Source organism: Callithrix jacchus, chromosome 3 (assembly GCF_049354715.1).
Source record: "Callithrix jacchus isolate 240 chromosome 3, calJac240_pri, whole genome shotgun sequence".
In the NCBI taxonomy this organism is placed as follows: domain Eukaryota; kingdom Metazoa; phylum Chordata; class Mammalia; order Primates; family Cebidae; genus Callithrix; species Callithrix jacchus.
In genome coordinates this window covers 49,345,583-49,360,578 of record NC_133504.1, presented here as the reverse complement: position 1 = coordinate 49,360,578, position 14,996 = coordinate 49,345,583, and the positions used below count along the sequence as shown (strand labels likewise).

At 43.0% G+C, this 14,996-nt stretch overlaps 1 long non-coding RNA gene across 1 annotated transcript in view; it reads right to left on the bottom strand.

The window, feature by feature from the left end:
* The window catches only part of LOC144581741 (uncharacterized), a 100,297-nt gene that overhangs the window by 10,838 nt on the left and 74,463 nt on the right, over nucleotides 1-14,996 (bottom strand). The window lies entirely within an intron of this gene.

Here is a 14,996-nt window from a genome sequence, read left to right as displayed (position 1 = left end):
TAAGCAATATGTCAGGTAGATGTCTGGAGGAAGAGACTCATATATATCCAACTGTTTATTTGACATCCACAGTTGGATGGGTAGTAGACCATAATATATCCAAAATGAAGGTCCTGATAGCTTCCAGCCTGTACTGCCATAATATTCCTCTGCTCACTTAAAGACAGCCCCATTTTTAAAGAGTTGTTCAGGATAAAAACTTTGAAATCATTGCTCATTCCTTTACCTCACACCTTAGAGCCAACCTCTCAATAAGTCCTGAGAGTCCTATCTTAAGAATATATCCAGCACCTGACCACTTCTTTGTCTCTGCCTCTACCTCCCTAGTCAGAGCACCATCTTCTCTTGCCAGGATAACTACAATAGGCCCCTGACATGCCTACTTGTTTCCAGCCTTGTAAACAGCTGTATTCCAGTTGAAGCCAATCTCTCCTCTCCCATATGTGATTAGTTTAGGTGGGGCTGACCAGCATCCTCTGGGAGTTTTTCCAGTAAGAACTAAGTCAGAAAGAGCTCTTTTCCTACCAAAGCAGGGATGGGAGGCTGTGAGCATGGGTGTGGCTGGACGCTGTGGTGGGGCATTATGAAGAAAATCAATCTAAAGTCTCACAAAGACGAAGAGCATTAAAGCCCCCAGTTCTAGTTCTCCTTGATGCTTTCTTGTGGCTTCAGTAAACAAACCAACACATTTACCTTTTCACCTACACTACTTAAATCTGGTTTTCTGTTGCTTGCAATACACGTATTCTAAGACCATGTCAAATAAGAATTGAGTCATCTTTTGTTATTGTTAACTTAATAGACTTGATGTTTTTTAGAGCAGTTCTAGGTTTACAGAAAAACTGATCCAAAATTATAGAAAATTTTTACATGTCCTCCTTTCTCCCCCTTCCCCACACAGTTTCCCCCTATTTTTTACACCTTGTATTAGTGTGGCACATTTATTAGAGTAAACAAACCAATATTGATGCAATACTATTAACTAAAGATTATAGTTTACATTAAGGTTCACTCTGCTCAACATTCTATGGGTTTGGACAAATGTATAAGTCACATAGCCACCATTGCAGTATCATTCAGAAGAGTCCCGCTGCCCTAAAAAATCCCCTGTGCTGCATCATTTCATCCCTCCCTCCATCCCCCTCTTGATTTATCTGTTCACTCAACACAGATACCATGAACAACCATCATATTACATTGTGCTAATAGCTGGGAACATGAAATCAGATGTATAAGCAAATAAATGCAGTGACAAGCTTAGTGGTGACTCAATAGACATCAGCATAGGGGCTGGTAAAGGCACAAAGGAAAGAGTAGTCAAAATTCTTTTAACTTCAGTTGGTGAACATCAGCGGACAAGTATGAGGGCCTTTGCTTCCGTAACTCTCATTTTACTTTGCATGAATGTTATGTCACCGCCAGGAGAACAGCATAAGAATAAGCAATATAGTATTGCCTCTACATTATGAGTTTTTATAAAGTCAATAAATACATATTATTTTCCATTCAAAAGTAAACCCAGTAAATTTAAAATTATCCAAATAATAAAACACAATTCCTAGATATAACTAGGAAATAGCTGAGACAAATGTCAATCTTTGACTAATCTATTACCTCTACTGTGGTTCTTAGGAGTATCACTAGTTCATGAGATAGCATGGAAAACCTTCTATGTGTAGAGTGAAGGAAACGCACTGCCAGCCTTCCCAAACCACTCCAAGCTCATGATTCTGAGTCTTCTATTTCTTTATTTGTAAAATAATAGAGTATAGCACTGTATTATCGATTTTTCTCTATACTTCAAAGCAAAGTTAAAGCAGAGCGCAAGTTCACCATATGCAGTTGAATGTTTCTGAAATTCCAGTGGGGTCTTCACATTGAAAACCCCAGTGGTTTTTTAAATAATCCTACATTTGGAAAATCTTCTGCCATACTTTTCTCTAAATAGTAACAAGACAAACCAGTGTCTATATTTGGTCAGCACTGATACACTTCAACTTTTTGTTTCTAAAACTGAAAGGAGACAGACTTGAGTTCCTAGAATCAGGAAAGAATCAAAAATTGAAAATAACATTGTAACTGTAAAACTGGGCTTTCTCTATGAGACATGCTGGAATAGTTCATTTTTGATTTGATGAAGCCAGGACTCATTATGTCTCCTAGTTTCCCAAGCTTTTAGCATCAATATGATTAAGTAGATCCTATCATCTGTGTTTCTTTCAGGGAGGTAATAAATTAGGAACAGCAGAGCCAACCCTAGTTAGGATTGGAAGAGTCACGGAATCTTCCTAGAGGAATATAGAGAATTCCACAAATTTTTCCCTTTTAATCCTAAACCACAGTTATCTAGTTTATCTACACGGAACTGATCATCTTTCACTTGAATTTGATTCTATGAAAGTAGATACAATTGTATACTTGATGTTGTGTGATAGATTTGTCCCAGATGGGAGTAATGACATAGTACCACATTGTCAGCCAAATCACAGGCCCAAGGCACCTCCAGAGCACATTTTTGTTTGGTTTTTTGTTTGTTTGTTTTGTTTTGAGACAGGATCTTACTCTGTTGCCCAGGCTGGAGTGCTGTGGTACAACCTCGATTCACTGCAGCCTCAACCTCCTGGGCTCAAGAGATCCTCCCACCTCAGCTTCCCCAGTAGCTGGCACTGCAGACACATGTCACCATACCCAGCTAATTTTTGTATTTTTAGTAAAGACAGGGTTTCCCCATGTTGCCCAGGGAGGTCTCAAACTCCTGAGCTCAAGAAATCCACCTGCCTCAGTCTCCAAAAGGGCTGCAATTACAGGCGTGAGCCACCCCATTCGACCTCTAACTCACTCCTTTTATGCATGCTTTTTTCAGAATAAAGCCATTTCTCCATGAACTATATCTCTCTCTTTCTCTCAGAGTATGACTTATGGGGTTAACTTCAGTTAAGTGCTTGTGCTTCTAAAATATCCTAAAATGAGAAAACCTACTAAATATGAGCAGGTGAAGGGAATATATTTGTGCCTAATGAAAAATTAATGTCATAGGTCCAATCTTTCCTCCATGTTATGAAATCTAATAGGGTTAGGCTGGCTTACTGCCCCTCCCTCTCAGTCAAGATTCCATTGGGACAAATGGAATTCTGCTGACCAACTTAGATGTAGCAAGCAGGGCCAACCCCTGTAGCTGGGGGTAGGAGGGTGACTTCCCAAAGAAAGGAGAATTGGCCAGATACAGTGTGGTTCATGCCTGTAATCCCAGTACTCAGGAGTTCAAGACCAGCCTGACCAACATGGCGAAACCCCGTCTCCATGAAAAATACAAAAATTAGCCAAACATGGTGGTGGGCACCTGTAATCCCAGCTACTTGGAAGGTTGTCTAGCTACTTGGGAAGCTGAGGCAGGAGAATCTGTGGAACCCAGGAGGTGGAAGTTGCAGTGAGCTGAGATGGTACCAGTGCACACCAGCCTGGGTGACAGTGAGACACTGTCAAAAAAAAGGAAGGAAGGAAGAGAGGGAGGGAGGGAGGGAAAGAAAGAAAGAAGGAAGGAAGGACGTGAGGGAGGGAAAGAAAGAAAGGAAAGAAGGAAGGAAGAAAGGGAGGGAGGGAGGGAAAGAAAGAAAAAAAGAAAGAGAAAGAAAGAAAGAAAGAAAGAAAAAAAGAAAGAAAGAAAGAAAGAAAGAAAGAAAGAAAGAAAGAAAGAAAGAAAGAAAGAAAGAAAGAAAGAATTGTCTATGTATCTTGCTACTCTTTATTTCAGCTCCTTCTTGACATTTTTAGCTCAGGTCATTTGTCAATTTTTATTAGTTTTTAAAAATAATTTTCCCTTACAAATTCTAAAAAGAATATATCAAATATATGAATAATATCTTTAAAACTCTTATAGAACAATAATTAATAAACAATCCATATATATATGGAGGAAAACCATATATATGGTGATATAGTTTGGCTCTGTGTCCTCACCCATCTCTCATCTTGTAGCTCCCATAATTCCCACATGTGGGAGAGACCCAGTGGGAGATGACTGAATCATGGTGGCAGGTCTTTGCAGTGCTATTCTCGTGATAGTGAATAAGTCTCAAGAGATCTGATGGTTTTTAAAAGGGGAGTTCTCCTCCACAAGCTCTCTTCTCTTGTCTGTTGCCATGTGAGACATGCCTTTCACCTTCTGCCATGATTGTGAGGCCTTCCCAGCCATGTGGAACTCTAAGTCCAATATTCCTCTTTCTTTTGTAAATTGTCCAGTCTTAGGTATCCCTTTATCAGTAGCTTGAAAACAGACACATATGGGGATATGTATCTTGCTTATCCAGTCGTTTGCTACCCTAAACAACACTATGCTATACATCATTGTCAAGTCTCCAGGGGGACTTGCATGATTTCTCTGGGAGATGTAAGTAGAACTGCTGCTGGGTCATCGGGTTTGTGCATAGTTAATATCACTAAATACAGCCAGGCTGTATCCAGAATGGCCACACTTGTCCTGGGTTGATTCATAATTTAAGAGTTTAGCATCCTTGCAATTGACCCACTATACACTGGAACTATCACAACAGAGGAGCATATACCATTAGGGACACATAGCAGACACTGTCAAAGAGAAGACTGGACCCCCTTGCATCCATTTTACCAGCTCTCTCCACTCATCTCCAGCTTCAATGTTTTGGGGGGGGGGGGTTGTTGCATTTTGTTTGTTTTTCAAATAGCGTCTCACTCTGTCATCCAGGCTGGAGTGCAGTGGTGTGATCACAGCTCACCATAGCTTTGACCTCCTGGGCTCAAGAAATCCTCCTACTCTAGCCTCCTAAGTAGCTGGGACTACAGGTGGTGCATGCCACCACACCTGACTTTTTAAATTTTGTTTTTGTTTTTAGTAAAGAGGGGTCACTTATGTTACCCAGGCTGGTCTCAAACTCCTGGGCTCAAGTGATCCTTCTGCCTCTGACCTGCGAAGTGCTAGGATTACAGGCATGAGCCACCCACCATTCCCAGTCCCAGCTTCAGTGTTTCTGCTGCTTAATATTTACACCTGCAACATTCAGCAGCTTGCCCTTGGATACTGGAGCCTGCCTAGACTATAAGAAGAGGAACCACCTGGGAATTATATGTCCTCCTCCACTCCCACACGACCTATAGTCAATGACTTACTGGTGTGGATTTATCCCAGCTCTTGTACCTGAAGGTGGGGTAAACACTTCGCACCCTGGAGATCAGGCTGAGTCTGGGACTTCACCTGACATCTCAACTTTACTTAGCTTCTCTCTTTCCTTCCTGCAGCCTGCTTCTTCCACTCCCTTACTAGTTTCCTCTGGAAGCTGTGCCTTAGCAACCCACTTACACCCAAATCCTTGGTCCAAGATCAGCTTCAGGAAGAACCCAAGCAAAGACACATAATTCTATTTCACTGCTGAACATGATGACAAATTCTAGACATTGATCATGTTAGCTTCTTGAGCATACTAAAATGGGGTCCTATTTAAAACCACTCTTTCACTTTCTTTAATGGGGCATTTTAGTATAATATGCTAAAACCTCTCTTCTAATTGACAATCCAAGCTTCCTCCCCTACAGCTGCAGTCCCAGCTGCTGTGAAAGAGCATGGCTTCTCTGTGGGGCAGTCAGATCGACCCCTGTAGGAAGTCCATTTCAGATTCTTTGGGGGTATGGCTGTTAGGCATTTCTGTGTATCCAAATGTTACTCATGCCAGAAAGCTGCTGCAATTGCCCTTTAGAGAACATGCCTCTCTCAAATAGCTGTTGCATGAAAGTTTGAGTCATTTATGAAGCTGCATAAAGAGAGGTAACAAGATTAAGTCCGGGTTGGTGGGAAAGGTGACTTGATCTTGTTACCTCTCTAGGGTTGAAGGAAAGGTGTTTGTATATTCAAGAAAAAAACAACCTCAGCATTTTTAAGACATAAGAATTGATGCCAGTGAAAGGAAAAAAATTGTGTAGGTATGAAAGGAAAAAAAAAGATACTTGATGGATGAAGGTCCCAGAGGTGAGAGGGGGAAGAAATGGCAGTCTTGGAAAGGAAGAAGATTCTTCACTGATGATCAAGAGCACCTGCTTCTCTGGGCAAAAAATTCCTATGAGTTCCATGTTCTCTGTCTGTATTTTAGGCTTAAGGACAAAGGCCTGTTTGTACCATAAGTAGTTTTCTACTTCTGGTGCCTCTATTAGGCCATTCTCGCATGGCTATAAAGATAGCTTAGACTGGGTAACTTATAAAGAAAAGAGGTTTAATTGCTTCCTGGTTTTGCAGGCTTTACAGGAGATGACATGGTGCTGGCTTCTGCTCAGCTTCTAGGGAGGCCTTGGGAAGCTTACAATCAGGATGGAAGGTGGAGGGGGAGCAGGCATGTCACATGGCAAAAGCGGGAGCAAGGAGAGAGAGAGTGGGGGGCAGGCACCATATACTTTTAAACAATCAGATCTTGTGAGAACTTACTATCATGAAAACAGCCCCAAGCCATGAGAGATCTGCCTCCATGTATCAAATGCCTCTCACCAGGCCTCTGTGATATGGTTTGGCTGTGTCCCCATCAAAATCTCATCTTGAATTATAGCTCCCATAATCCCCATGTGTCATAGGAAGGACTTAGTGGGAGGTAATTGAATCACGGGGGCAGGTTTTTCCCAGGCTGTTCTCTTAATAGTGAATAAGACTCATGAGATCTGATGGTTTTATAAAGGGCAGTTCCCCTGCACCTGCTCTCTTGCCTGCCGCCATGTAAGACATGCCTTTGCTCCTCCTTCGCCTTCTGCCATGATTGTGAGGCCTCCCCAGCCATTTGGAACTGTGAGTCCATTAAACCTCTTTTTCTTTATAAATTACTCAGTCTCAGGTTTTTCTTCATAGCAGTATGAAAATGAACTAATACAGTAAATTGGTACCAGTAGAGTGGGGTACTGTTATAAGAATATCTGAAAATGTGGAAGTGACTTTGGAGCTGGGTAACAGGCAGAGGTTTGAACAGTTTGGAGGGCTCAGAGGAAGACAGGAAAATATGGGAAAGTTCAGAGCTTCCTAGAGACTTGGAGGGCTCAGAAGACAAGAAGTTGTGGGAAAGTCTGAAACTTCCCAGAGATTTGTTGAATGGCTTTGACCAAAATGCTGATAGTGATATGGATAATAAAGACCTGGCTGAGGTTGTCTCAGATAGAGATGAGGAACTTGTTGGGAACTACAGCACAGGAGACTCTTGCTATGTTTTGGCAAAGAGACTGGCAGCATTTTGCCCCTGCCCTAGAAATCTGTGAAACTTTGAACTTGAGAGAGATGACTTAGGGCATCTGGTGGAAGAAATTTCTAAGCAGCAAAGTATTCAAGATGTGACTTAAGGGCTACTACTCATTCAGTTTTATGTATTCACAAAGACATGGTTTGGAATTGGAACTTGCGTTTAAAAGGGAAGCAGAGCATACAAGTTTGGAAAATGCGCAGCCAAATGATGTGATAGAAAATAAAAACACATTTTCTGAGGAGAAATTCAAGCCTGCTGCAGAAATCTGCATGAGTATCAAGGAGCCAAATGTTAATCACCAGGACAATGGGGAAAATGTCTCCAGGGTACGTCTGAGGTCTTCAAAGCAGCCCTTCCCAACACAATTAGGGAAGCCTAGGAGAGAAAAATGGTTTTGTGGGCAGGCCTACGGCCTTGCTGTTTTGTGCAGTCTTGGGACTTGGTGCCCTGTGTCCCAGCTGTGGATAAAAGAGGGCAACGTACAGCTCAGGTCATTTCTTCAGAGGGTGTAAGCCCCAAGGCTTGCCAGCTTACACATCATGTTGAGCCTGCGGGTGAGCAGAAGTCAAGAACTTAGGTTTTAGAACTGCTGCCTAGATTTCAGAGTCTGCATGGAACCCCTGGATGTTCAGGCAGAGGTATGCTACAGGGGCAGAGCCCTCATGGAGAACATCTGTGAGGGCAGTGCAGAAGAGAAATGTGGGGCAGGAGCTCCACACAGAGTCCCCACTGGAGCACTGCTTAGTGGAGCTATGAGAAGAGAGCAACTAGCCTCCAGACACAGAATGGTAGCTCCACCAACAGCTTGCACCATGCACCTGGAAAAGCTGCAGACATAAAATGCCAGTAGCCAGGAGGTAGGCTGTATCCTGCAAAGCCACAGCGGCAGAGCTGCCCAAGACCGTGGGAGCCTACCTCTTGCATCAGCATGATCTGGATGTGAGACATTAGGTCAAAGGACATCATTTTGAAGCTTTATGATTTGACCGCCCTGCTGGATTTTGGACTTGCATGGGGCCTGTAGCCCTTTTGTTTTGACTAATTTCTCCTGTTTGGAACAGGTGTATTTACCCAATGCCTGTACCCCACTGTATCCAGGAAGTAACTAACTTGCTTTCGATTTTACAGGCTCATAGGCAGAAAAGACTTGCCTTGTCTCAGATAAGACTTTGGACTGTGGACTTTTGAGTTAATGCTGAATTGAGTTAAGACTTTGGGGGACTGTTGGAAAGACATAATTGGTTTGAAATTTGAGGGCATGAGATTTGGGAGGATCCCAGGGTGGAATGATATGGTTTGGCTGTGTCCCCACCAAAATTTCATCTTGAATTGTAGCTCCCATAATCCCCACATGTTGTGAAAGGAACCTGGTGGGAGGAAGGGACCTGTTGGGAGGTAATTTAATCATGGGGGCAGGTTTTTCCCTTGCCATTCTCATGATAGTACATAAGTCTCATGAGCTCTGATGGTTTTGTAAAGGGCAGTTCCCCTGCACACACTTTCTTGTCTGCCACCATGTAAGATGTGCCTTTGCTCCTCCTTTGCCTTAAGCCATGATAGTGAGGCCTCCCCAGCCATGTGGAACTGTGAGTCCATTAAACTTCCTTTTCTTTATAAATTACCCAGTCTCAGGTTTTTCTTCATAGCAGTATGAAAATGGACTAATACAATTTGGAATTACAATTCAACATGAGATTCAGGCACTGACAAATATCCAAACTTTATCAGTGCCTTTTTAAATAGTGCCTTATAGGAGCAACCTGGAAAGAAAACCATCCAAGTGCGCCATATGAACACTTTACCTTGGCCACCCTCTAGCCAGGGGCACTAGGGAAAGATTCACCTAAGGCTGGAGTCAGAAGGCATCTCAGTCATGCTCAAGGCTATCTTTGGGTACCAGCAGAAACATAACTATGCAAATATTTTCTGTAAGGAATGTTCATGGCTCTGGTGGTCAGATACACACAAACACATACACACACACTATATATATACACACACACACACATATATATATATACACAAATATATATATATACCTTTTTTTACAATAATGGTGTTTAAATTCCCTCAATTTAACAGTTGACTATACACTATACACCCAAGTTAAATCAAAATCCTTTTTTTATATATGTGTGTTTTCTTATAGAACCAGTCAGAAAAAATACACTTCCAAGAAGCCGAAGGTGTATACTAGCTGCATAACTATGCCTTAATCTTTCATTTGACAGACATGTCCTAATCTCAAAGGTGTTCCACATTAAAGAGTCTTTCTAAGTGTTCCAAATCTATCAGGGTGACTGCAAGAGATGAAGCCTCGGGGCAGTCTAATGTGCCTATCTTCCACTCCTGTGTATGTCCATGGAAATTCTATAAAACAGGAGATTGTCCCAGCCTGGGCAACATGGCGAAACCCATCTCTACCAAAAAATGTAAAAATTAGCCAGGTATGGTATCACATGCCTGTAGTGCCAGCTACTCAGGACGCTGAGGTGAGAGGACTGCTTGAACCTGGGAGGTGGAGGCTGCAGTGAGCCAAGATCATGCCACTGTACTCCAGCCTGGGTGACTGTTTCAAAAAAAAAGTAGACTGTTTTCTAACTCCTTCCTTCCCCTCCCACACACCCCAACCAAGTGCTAGATTCCAAGTACACTTGGGCTCAAAATTCATTAGGCAGAAGGGATTCTGAGTTCACTATTTTCTCCACATTGTCCCCCTATTTCTCAGATCCAGTATCATTTTCAGATAACCAACAATTATATTACAAATCATAAAACTCTTTGAACTTGGTTAGATACAGCCACCCATTTTTGTAATCAGCTCAGCATTTTTTTTATTGCATTTTAGGTTTGGGGGTACATGTGAAGAACATGCAAGATTGTTGCATAGGTACACACATGGCAGTGTGATATGCTGCCTTCCTCCCCATCACCTATATCTGGCATTTCTCCCCATGCTATCTCTCCCCAACTCCCCACCCCCCACTGTCCCTCCCCTATTTTCCCCCAACAGACCCCAGTGTGTAATGCTCCCCTCCCTGTGTCCATGTGTTCTCATTGTTCAACACCCACCTGTGAGTGAGAACATGTGGTGTTTGATTGTCTGTTCTTTTTCTTGTGTCAGTTTACTGAGAATGATGGTTTCCAGGTTCATCCATGTCCCTACAAAGGAGACAAACTCATCGTTTTTGATGGCTGCATAATATTCCATGGTGTATATGTGCCACATTTTCCCTGTCCAGTCTATCATCGATGGGCATTTGGGTTGGTTCCAGGTCTTTGCTATTGTAAACAGTGCTGCAATGAACATTCGTGTGCATATGTCCTTATAGTAGAACTATTTATAATCCTTTGGATATATACCCAGTAATGGGATTGCTGTCAGCCCAGCATTTCATGTCTTTTTCAATCACAATATAGAAGGATCATGGGAGCTTAATATTCTCCTGAACTATGAGGCAAAATAATGGAATCACTTCTGACCGTGCATGGAATCACTCATCATTTCACCAGATTATCACAGAATATTCCAGAGAATATTTTGTGGTTATGCTCACATACTCTCATACAGAAATTATGCTGCATAGTATACAATCCTACAAGATCTTGTTCCTGTTGATCACACAGTATGCAACAAGTTAAAGGTGGTTGTCCTGATTTCAGGACAAGGAGAGACCTTATCTGACCTTACAATCTAAACTAGTCACCGAGTAACTCTATCATATCATTCTGTTTAAATTCTCTGCAAAGCACATCCTGCTAAATGATAGTTCTCTTGCCCATTTAATTGTCTATTGCTCGTCTCCTTCCACTAGGTAAAGCATGTGCTCTATCTTATTTATTGTGATATTCTCAGTACCTGGAATAATTCACTAACTCAATAGTCCCACTCCAGACCCCTAAGATTTAGACAGTGGAGGAGTTGAATGTGGAGCCAGAAATGAGGCAGAGAAGAGAGACAAGCTAGAAACCTGAGACTCGCAAATTGTGCCTTGGGTAGAAAAAGGCCCTCAGGCACTGCAATTCCTGTCTGGGACAGAGGCGCAGACCACCATACCACACATAGTGCCTGCTGGCCCAAACCAGCATGGGGGCTTGCAGCAGAGGAAAATGAAACATGAGTTGTTAGAAGGGACTGTATTAGCCATCCTCAAGTTTCTTACACGTACCCTTGCAGTATAGAAAAGAGCTAGGGCCAGGTGCAGTGGCGCGTGCCTGTAATCCCAGCTACTCAGGAGGCTGAGGCAGGAGAATTGCCTGAACCCAGGAGGCAGAGGTTGCGGTGAGCGGAGATTGCGCCATTGCACTCCAGCCTGGGTAACAAGAGCGAAACTCTGTCTCAAAAAAAAAAGAAAAGAAAAGAAAAAAGAAAAGAGCTAAAAGCTCCTTCTTATTCCTAGAGAAAGTGAGAGAAGCCAGCCAAGAGTCAGGAATCAATGAACTCACCTCTGGGTCACTATGGAGAGAGGGGAGATGACACTGAAGGCCTAGAATTACACAGGTAGGCTAGAAAGCTAATGGAGGAAAAAACTGACATTACATCAATAGACACAGTGAGGACAGAAGTCAAGTGATGTTAGTATGTACCTCAACTGGTGATCAGGAAAACAAGAGAACCACATGACTTGGGTCAGGGGTCCTTCCCAAAGTCAGAAGATAAATAAGCTCCCCTCTGCACCCAGACACCGTCATGAGCATAAGAAAAAGGAAGCAAGACCCTTCAGAAAATAAAACAGCTCCAAAAGGGAGTTTGGATTTTAAAGTGCTTAAATGTGATTCTGTATACAACCACAAAAATAAAGCAGTTAAATTGGATTAGGTTCATTTACCTTCTAATCACACACTTTAAAAGAAATAGTTTTCTAGGCCAGGCATGGTGGCTCACATCTGTAATCCCAGCACTTTGGGAGGCCGAGGTGGGCAGATCACAAGGTCAAGAGATTGAGACCATCCTGGCCAACATGGTGAAACCCTGGCTCTACTAAAAAAATACGAAAATTAGCTGGGCATGGTAGCACATGCCTGTAGTCCCAGCTACCTGGGAGGCTGAGGCAGGAGAATCACTTGAACCTGGGAAGCAGAGGCTGCAGTGAGCAGAGATAGTGCCACTGCACTCCAGCCTGGCACCTGACAACAGAGCGAGACTTTGTCTCAATAAAAAAATAGTTTTCTAAAATAATTAGGAATTTAAGGAGCTCCAGTGTTAGCCAAGGTAAGTTATAGAAATGCAGATGCTAAGCTCGTTGCATACTCACTCCAGATTAATTCAATTTGTGCCTTACTCTATATAAAGCACCAGTGTCCACTTCTAATATTCTGGTTTCAGATGCTCAGGATTGCTCAGTTCAACTCACCAGCCTCCTGAACAGGTGTCCCAGGAGTCCTTTGGTCTTATGGTTATCCTGGAGACAGAGGTAGGGTACAACCTAGAGAGCAGTTTCCCCTGATTGCTGTGGAATAAAGGAGAGAGGACTCAGCTGGGCACCACAGTTGCTGTGGTTCACCTGCAGGATGCTTAAGGCCAGTGCTGACGCTCCCAATACAGACCAGGACCATCAGGGTGGGACACGGAACTTTGCTGGCAGTGATCTCTCTCCTAGCCCCTGTATTCACCTCCACACATAGACTTCTTCCCCCTTCCTCAGCCAGTTTAACTCACATTCCCTTTCATCTGTTGCCACTGCAGAAAAAAAAATCTATTTTCTATTTTCTGACACAGTAGCTATTAATGGCTACTAGGAATGATCATCCATTAAAGCTGGACCGCAGAGCATTGATTCCTTTTCTCAAGGTCAGGAAGAGCTTTCTCTAGGAACAGTATTTCTAGACCTCCCATTCCTGAAAGAGAAGGGAGAGGTTTGCTTTCCATGCTAAAGAAGGTTGGCCAGACATTCACTACTACCTTCCTCCAGTGCCCAACAGGACAAATGACTTTCACTGAGAGAGAGAGAGAGAGAGAGAAAGCATGAGGGAGGGACAGAGGGTGGGAGGAAAAAAGGGAGGGAGGGAGAGGGAAGGAGGCAGGAAACAGACAAACCGAAGATGAGTTTGGGGCCCAAAATAGATTGTCTCCAGTTTAACAAGGTAGTTAACCAAAAAAGAGAAAATAAGGGATTCAGACAAACAGGGGCCCCAACCCAGGAGAGAGGCAAAGAGACTTTCCAGAATAAGAATGAAGAGAAGTCCCGACATGACCACTGACTGCCATAGGCCTAGAGATACCAGTCCAGACTGCAGTGGGACGGCAGAAAGCTCTGAAAGGGAGGTTTGGTCTCCAGGAAGAAACAGAATTAGTAGATTACCTAATATTGTCCAAATTATGACACTGCTCTATTTGCGGTAATCAGAGAAGGGAAAATGTGTGTGTCTGCATTTGTCTGTGTGTATCTCTGTGTGTGTCTATGTATCTATGTGTGTGTGTGTGTGTGTGTGCGTGTGTGTGTAAGGAGGCAAGAAAGAGAGACTAGAGTGAGAGAAAGATTGAGGTAAGATCCCATCTACGCTGAAAAGAAGCCAATAAACAACATCTGAAATTGATAAATCCAGGGAAATGTCAGCATAGCCATGTTATTCAAAAACATGGAGTGAAACACCAGCATAAGCAGTTATAGATAGTTGAAAGTGGTTGACTGAGGGGAGCAGGCATCAGGAGAGGCGAAGGATGAACAAGGGCTTCTGTTTCTCATTTCAGCTCTAGGGGATTAAGGATGGCCAGTAATGACACTCTTCATATGGAGGGATGGGGAATATCTCCCCTCCCCAGGAATTTGAGCTGGCCTCTACAACTTACCAATAATGTTAACAGTGAACAGAACAGTTTATCATGATTAGTCTTGCTTTTTAAGAGGATTAGAAGCTTCTACCTTGGTCTCTTGAATTACTCAAGAAAACACATGGAGAGGCCCTGAGACTGCAGAAAAAGAGAGAAAGAACTAGCTCAGCCCAAACTTCTGGCCACCTCACCAAGACAGCAGGCATGTGAATGAAGCTACCTTGGACCCACGAGACCAGGCCAGCCACCAGCTGAAACATACCGTGTCAATGCCACGTGGAACAGAGAAGTCACTCAGCCAAGCCCTGCTTGAATTCCTGATCTATAAAATCATGAGGTATAATACAATTGTTGTTGGTTTCACCCAGTGCATATTGGGATGGTTTGCCATGCAGCAATAAACAACTGGGACATAAGACAGTTCATACTTAGTAGTACCAAGTCATCAGCACTAATTTTTTTTTTCTTTTTTTTTTTTTGAGACGGAGTTTCGCTCTTGTTACTCAGGCTGGAGTGCAATGGCACGATCTCGGCTCACCACTACCTCCGCCTCCTGGGTTCAGGCAATTCTCCTGCCTCAGCCTCCTGAGTAGCTGGGATTACAGGTACGCACCGCCATGCCCAGCTAATTTTTTGTATTTTTCGTAGAGATGGGGTTTCACCATGTTGACCAGGATGGTCTCAATCTCTTGACCTCGTGATCCACCCGCCTCGGCCTCCCAAAGTGCTGGGATTAAATGTTTTCTGAAATAGAGTGTTGCTCTGTCACCCAGAGCAACCTTGGTGCAATCATGGCTCACTGCAACCTTGACCTCCTGAGTTCAAGCGATCCTCCTGCCTCAGTTTTACGGGTGGGTGAGACCATTACACCACTGCACTTTGGTAATTTTAATTTTCATAAAAATAAAAATTCATTTAAAATAGCTTCATCTAACTAAGTTTAATGAAGTGTATTAATGTCAATTTTATGGTTGTGATATTGT